The sequence below is a fragment of the Capra hircus genome, chromosome 2, assembly GCF_001704415.2.
Source record: "Capra hircus breed San Clemente chromosome 2, ASM170441v1, whole genome shotgun sequence".
Taxonomy (NCBI): domain Eukaryota; kingdom Metazoa; phylum Chordata; class Mammalia; order Artiodactyla; family Bovidae; genus Capra; species Capra hircus.
The window spans coordinates 54,932,690-54,940,620 of record NC_030809.1 but is presented as its reverse complement, the minus strand read 5'-3'; positions in this window follow the sequence as shown (position 1 = coordinate 54,940,620).

Sequence of the window (7,931 nt, the reverse complement as noted above, 5' to 3'; positions counted from 1 at the left end):
TTTTGTTGAACTCTTATTGAGATAATTATTGATTCCCATACAGTTGTAGGAAATAATGCAGAGAGAGCCCATGTATCCTAAAACACATTTCTTTCAAAGGTAACATCTGCAAATTATCTGATGATATCACAACTAGGATATTGACATAGATATGATCCACCAATCTTAGTCAGGTTTCCTCAATTTTACTTGATGTGTATGTGTACATTTTGTTCTATACAATTTTATCACATGTAGGTACATGAATCTGTCACTAAAATCAAGATACAGCCACGAAGATTCCAGTATTGTCATTTTATAACCTCCTTGCTATCCTCAACTCCTACTGTTTCTAAATCTAGGGGATTGTTAATCTGATTGCCATTTCTAAAATTTTTCATTTTAAAATATTATACAAATAGAATCATTCAATATACTACCATGCAGGATTGGCTTTTTTACTCAACACGGTTCTTTGAAGACCCATCCAAGTATAGATAGTTTGTTCATTTTTTATTATTAAGAAATGATTCTTTGTATGGATGGACCAGTTTGTTTAGTCATCCACATGGTGGACATCTGAGGGACATTTTGACCATTTCTAGATTTTGGCTGTTTCAAGTGAAATGTATGAATATTTGTGTACAGTTTCCTGGGTGACTATGTTTTCGTAAGTTTTAATTTAATTTTTACTTCAACTGGCTGATAGTCCCAACATGTAAAGTACATAAGATTTTCCCTCTAATTTAAACCTATAATTGAAAATGGACAATCAGATAATTATAATTCTAAAGCATGTCTTGTCCATATTACTCATTAAATGGATTACAAAAGATGGTAATCAGTGTGATTATGTGATCATAGTCTTGCAGACACATACTGTTTAATATGACTTTGGTTATTTAACCTTTCAAGGACCAAGAATGAAACTGTACTAAATAGAAGATTTTAAATAAGTATTGCAGCCAAATGTTAGTGCTTTCCTAATAATGCCCAGAACAAGCCCAACTACTGTGCCTATTAAGCTTTGAACAGTTGCACTATTTACCTGGTAATAGTTAAGCACATTAGTGAATAGGGGAGAAAAAAAAATGAATGTTCTTTATGACAGATGTTTTATATACTTCCAATAATTTTGTGTTTGTGTGTTTGTGTGTGTATGTATGTATGTATATGTATGCATCTGTTATTAAACTTCTAAATTTAGCTCATTCTTCATCCATCCATTCAACAAATGACTCTTAAATGTCTGTTATATGGAATTCCTATAATGTATGCTTATGACTTATAGGTTAAACAATGCAGTCTTTGGGCTTTCCTAGTGCCTCAGTGGTAAAGAACCAGCCTGCAGTGCAGGAGATGCAGATTCAATCCCTGTGTCTAGAAGATCCTCTGCAGAAGGGAACGGCAACCCACTTGAGTGTTCTTGCTTGGTAAATGCCATGGACAGAGGAGCCTGGTGGGCTACAGACCATAGGGTCACAAAGAGTCAGATATGACTTAGCAACTAAACAATGAAGGTGAAATATGACCTTTAGTATGAAAGAATTTCTTGTGTAAGGGATATAAATACATATGGATGAAATTAAAGAAATCTATGTTGTAGTTATGACTAATTAGTATTGCTGGAAGATAGTAAGGAATAATTTTAGGAATTTACAACTATACAGAGAAAATAATTTTTTTTTTAGTACTATACGGAGAGCCAGAATTTTTTTCCGTGTGCAGAGAGAGAGGAAGATCAACTTTTTATTAAAAGCATTTTTCTAGATAGAGCCTATTGAGATATGAATTTATATTTTAATTCCTCCTTCTTGCTTTCTTTCCCACACAGGTAGGTGGCATTTTTTACTCAACTCCCTCAGTTATGTTTCAGGAATGAACGCCAAGATGATCTGCAAAATTTACTGACCTTGATTTTCTCAAATTATTTTCCCAGGGGAACTTAGATTTGCCCAAATGGAAGAAGAGGACCCTTGGATGGAGACTGAATCTGTTAAGGAACAAGAGGGTTGGCTGGTGAGGCAAGCTTTTTCAGAAACTGAAGCAGATTCTTCTTAGTGAAGGAGATGCATAGGAAGACTGCCTTTCTCTGAGTAATATGTCTTGAGAACAGCTTTCTTAAGGGAACACCAAGGATGTGGGAGACTGTGAGACAAGAAGGGGTACCTGGTATATTTAGGCATCAGGTTTATGGCGTCCATCACAGATTTCTTTTAATTATAGAATACCATTCCCAGATCTGAAGAGTCACTGAAAAAAAAGTGAGGGACATCTCAGTGACTATGAAACTGCCTCCGTAATGTGGCTTCCCTGGTGGCTCAGAGGTTAAAGCGTCTGCCTCCAATGTGGGAGACCCGGGTTTGATCCCTGGATCGGGAAGATCCCCTGGAGAAGGAAATGGCAACCCACTCCAGTATTCTTGCCTGGAGAATCCCATGGACTGCAGAACCTGGTGGGCTGCAGTCCACGGGGTCACAAAGAGTCGGACACGACTGAGTGACTTTACTTACTTACTTAATGTGGTGTAAGACCTTGACATGAAGCATAATGTAGACAAAAGGAAAGGCTGTGCAATGATGAAGATTTATAGTGCCTCCAGCTTGGGAGAATAAGGCACAAAAATAAAATTACAGAGGTCTTTAAGGCACAAAGGGAAGCACGGTTTTATTTGCACACTTGAGTTTGTGGCCTGAGAGTCATGTCTCCTCATGAGGCTACTCGGGGACAGAAATGAGTTTTTCTGTCCTGGGTGTTGGTCTGATGCTTAGGGTTTTTAAAGAAAGGGGTTGTGGGTTTCCATGGTGGTTCAGTTGGTAAATATCCCACTTGTAGTGCAGGAGGGACCACCTGCAACACAGGAGAGCCAGGTTCAGTCACTGGGTCAGGAAGATCCTCTGGAGAAGGAAATGGCCACCCATTCCAGTATTCTTGCCTGGGAAAATAAATCCCATGGACAGAGTAGCCCAGCAGGCTACAGTTCATGAGGTTGCAAGAGTCAGCAAAGACTTAGAATCTAAACCAGCACCACCTGTGATCATTTCAGCAGAGAAGAAGGGACTGGTGGAGACAATCACAGCTCAGGGGAAGAGCCAAAACAGAGGACGAGACAAGTTTGACTGCACTGAAGAAGCAGAGAAAGAAGAACAGAGTGTCTAAAGGGAAAATGGTAAATGTGGATGATGTGAATCTCTCTCTGCCTTCCTTAAATAATCTTTAACAAAACTAAAAACTAAAATCCTGAAATGAGGAGTGTGACAGGACTAAAATACAAAGAAGTTCAGTTCAATTCAGTTGCTCAGTCATGTTTGACTCTTTGTGACCCCATGGACTGCAGCATGCCAGGCTCTCCTGTCCATTGTGAACATCCAGAGCCTGCGCAAACTCGTGTTCATCTAGTCAGTGAAGCCATTTAACCATCTCATCATCTGTTATCCTCTTCTCCTCTCGCCTTCATCTTTCCCAGCATCAGGATATTTCTAATCAGTTAGTTCTTTGCATCAGGTGGCCACAGTATTAGAGTTTCAGCTTCAGCATCAGTCCTTCCAATGAATATTCAGGACTGATTTCCTTTAGGATAGACTGGTTGGATCTCCTTGCAGTCCAAGGGACTTTCAAGAGTCTTCTCCAACACCACAGTTCAAAAGCATCAGTTATTCACCACTCAGCTTTCTTTATATTCCAACTCTCACATCTATACATGACTACTAGAAAAACCATAGCCTTGACTAGACAGACCTTTGTTGGCAAAGTAATGACTCTGCTTTTTAATACACTGTCTAAGCTGGTCACAGCTTTTCTTCCAAGGAGCAAGTGTCTTTTAATTTCATGTCTGCAGTCACCATCTGTAGTGATTTTGGAGCCCCCCAAAATAAAGTCTGACACTGTTTCCACTGTTTCCCCATCTATTTCCCATGAAGTGATGGGACCAGATGCCATGATCTTCGTTTTCTGAATGTTGAGCTTTAAGCCAACTTTTTCACTCTCCTCTTTCACTTTCATCAAGAGGCTCTTTAGTTCTTCTTTGCTTTATGACATAAGGGTGGTATCATCTGCATATCTGAGGTTATTGATATTTCTCCCAGCAATCCTGATACCAGCTTGTGCTTCTTCCAGTCCAGCGCTTCTCACGATGTACTCTGCAGATAAGTTAAATAAGCAGGGTGACAATATGCAGCCCTGACATAGTCCTTTCCCAATTTGGAACCGGTCTGTTGTTCCATGTCCAGTTCTAACTGTTGCTTCTTAACCTGCATACAGATTTCTCAGGAGGCAGGCCAGGTGGTCTGATATTCCTATCTCTTTAAGAATTTCCTAGAGTTTATTGTGATCCACACAGTCAAAGGCTTTGGCATAGTCAATAAAGCAGAAATAGATGTTTTTCTGGAACTCTCTTGCTTTTTCGATGATCCAACAGATATTGCCAATTTGATCTCTAGTTCCTCTGCCTTGTCTAAATCCAGCTTGAACACCTAGAAGTTCATGTTTCATGTAATGTTAAGGCCTGGCTTAAAGAATTTTGAGCATTACTTTGCTATCATGTGAGATGAGTGCAATTGTGTGGTAGTTTGAACATTCTTTGACATTGCCTTTCTTTGGGATTGGAATGAAAACTGACATTTTCCAGTCCTATGGACACTGCTGAGTTTTCCAAATTTACTGGCATATTGAGTGCAGCACTTCCATAGCATCATCTTTTAGGAATTGAAGTAGCTCAACTGGAATTCCACTACCTCCACTAGCTTTGTTCATAGTGATGCTTCCTAAGGCTCACTTGACTTCGCATTACAGGATGTCTGGCTCTAGGTGAGTGATCACACCATCGTGGTTATCTGGGTCATAAAGATCTTTTCTGTATAGTTCTGTGTATTCTTGCCACCTCTTCTTAATATCTTCTGCTTCTTTTAGGTCAATACCATTTCTGTCCTTTATTTTGCCCATTTTTGCTTTAAATGTTCCCTTGGTGTCTCTAATTTTCTTGAAGGGATCTCTAGTCTTTCCCATTCTATTGTTTTCCTCTATTTCTTTGCACTGGAATATAAAGCAGTGAAGGGGTTGATGTGTGCATAGTGATTTGAATGAGGTAGACAGAGACAGGCTGGTAGGAAAGGGAAACATCTGACATCTGGGCTAGTAATTGAGTATTAAGGTAGCCAAAAATCCAAGTTTCACTTTGATCTCAATAATCTATATATACAAATGTATATATAATAAAAATATAATATACCTTGTGTTTGTATATACAAATGTGTGTATGTATATGTGAGTGTAAATTCTGAAAGCAAACTTCTGTCTGCCTGGCAGTTACCAATTTTGGTTTCTATTGCTTTGGCTTTATCACAAAAGCTATGTGCAATATAGACTATTTAGGAAGAAGCTAAAGTAATAAAAGTAGCTATGTATTTTGGAAGTCACTACTAAAATAATCTATGGAGTCCGCTATCACTGAACACCTACTAGAGTCTTTGATTTTGTGCAATGATATAAAAAAAGAAACTTAATTTTTTAAATGTAGTGAGTTCGTTGGAGACCATGCCCTGATGTAGCTCTCATAGTATTATCATTTGTGCTGTAAACAGAGGTTTTAAGAAACCAAACAGTGTAATGCTGAGATTTCTCTCTGGGTTTAGAAATAAAAAGAAAGGAATCTGCACATTTCCTATGTTACAGGATCTTGTGAGTATTGGTATTTTGTTTTTCTTCTCCATCCATCACCTGGAGAGTTTGACATTTACTGTTTGCCAGTGATGAGTCTGAGAGGAGAAAGATGGGTCAGCTGATGCTAAAGTCAGCAGAGGCTATAACATTAACACCAATAAAGTTGTCAAACTATCTTGACACTTTCCTCTTTAGTCCTCTGGTTTTACTTTTCCTAGGAGCATTTGGATCCTGACAGATTTGTGCAGTGCAAGCCTGGGAGTCATTTAATGCAGGCACACTTCACAGCTACAAATCTCACATTACAGTCATGTGATGCTAGGACAAGTAGAAAGGAATCTTCTCCGTGTGTCTTGGGACAAAAGTTTGCTCCTTGTTACTCTCTAAGAAGGGCTTTCCTGGTGGCTCAGACGGTAAGGAATCTGCCCATAATGAGGGAGACCCAAGTCTGATCCCTGGCTTGAGAAGATTCCCTGGAGAATGGAATGGTTATCCATTCTAGTATTCTTCCCTGGAAATTTCCATGGACAGAGTAGTCTGGCAGGCTACAGTACATGGGATCACAAAGAGCCAGACACGACTGAGCAACTCACACTTTCACCTCCTAAGAGAGACTCTTCCATGGTGTAACTATCTCCCTTGTTCAAACTTGACTTTAGATTAAAGCCTCATCTCACCCAATCTCTAACTTTACAAAATAGCATGAAAAATCATGTACAATAAAAGTTGCAGAGGATGGCAGAAAACTAAATTGAGAAAAACAGCAGAAATGTTTTAGAATTTTAGAGAAATTGCTAGAAAAAGCCAATAATTGTATTTTTGATGAAAATTATATAAAAAGAATAAAAATGAATCATATGCTAATTAATAAAGTCCTTTTAGTCAATTGACAAAATTCAGATCACCAGTTATTTACTGAGCGTACACAGAACTGAGAAATTGTCCTAAAATAGTTAAAATCATGTCAGGGAAATGAAACATTCGCAGGCTAAAGAAATTAAGTGATGATTAAATTCATGTAATTACAAGCTAAGAGTAGTGACAGAGATAGTGAATTAACACTTTAAAGGGGGACTGAAGAGTTTGGAATGGTGAGCTTCAGTGCTATCTCTCTGCTGGGGAGCAAAGTGCAGAAGAGCCATTGATAACCAGTGGATAGTCTGAATGAAAGTATAAATGTTCAAGGACATTTTTCCCCATAGAAAGTAAATTACTATTGTATATTCTTGGACATGGGCAAAATAATGAAAGAAGTGACTCTTTAGGAAGATTAATTTGAAAAACAATCAGAAGGGATGGAAAGGGAAGAGACTGTGTGCTTTGTACAAAGTAATAAAGCCAGTTATGGTAGACTACAACAGATGAGAGCAAGGAGAAAACATTACCATAATTATCATTGCTTGCTAATAAAAGGGAAAGCCATTTAGATTGTGATCTCATTGCTGAATGCTAAATTTTACTCTATCCTGATCTGAAACCACCTCTAGAATTTTCATGACCTCTACTTGCTAGAGCTCCCAGGGCACATGAGTTTCCATCTAAGTGAATCCCTAGGCCTTGTTTAAGGACCAGTGACACCTGGAATAATCTGTCCTCATGTACAGGACAGAGCACATGTATTAAGTCCTTAATATAGAAAGCCACCTCATTGTGGCTGTCTTGAGTTTGCACTCATCCCTATCAAATGATGATATTTTGTTCATTTTTGCTGTTATGTTGTTCTGAATTCCATTTATCACTCAAATTTTAATGCCCAATTTCAGTTATTAGGTGTTCACTCTGCTATGCCACTGCCTCTATATTTCATGTCCTATCTCTTCTCTGTAAATCAACTAAAAGCCTCAGATTCCCAACCTTCTTTCTCAACTGACTCCATAAGGACTTACATCTTGAATGAAAACGGAAGCCTACTTCTTCAGTTGAGTTTAACCTGAGCTCCAAATCTCTGAACTTGCTTTTGCTCTTGGGGAACATACTAGTTCCATATTCAGTCTTACTGCACTTAATTAATTCCTACTTGTCACAGTTGGCTTGCCTGCCATGGTACCTGCTCTACTTTAGATTTCCGCTGTTGATTTTGAACCCTCTCTTCTGTTGGGGAAATTTCCTCCTCTATCCTTCTTGAGTTCTCATGGCCAGGCTAATAATAAAATTGACCCAAGACAGATTAACAGGAAAAACCAAGAAACAAGTTTAAATCATGTGCATGGAAGTCTCATAAAAATGGGACTTAAGAAGTGGTCAAAGAAGACAGTTTTTATACTTTTTAGAGGAAGAAACAATACCTTTGAGAG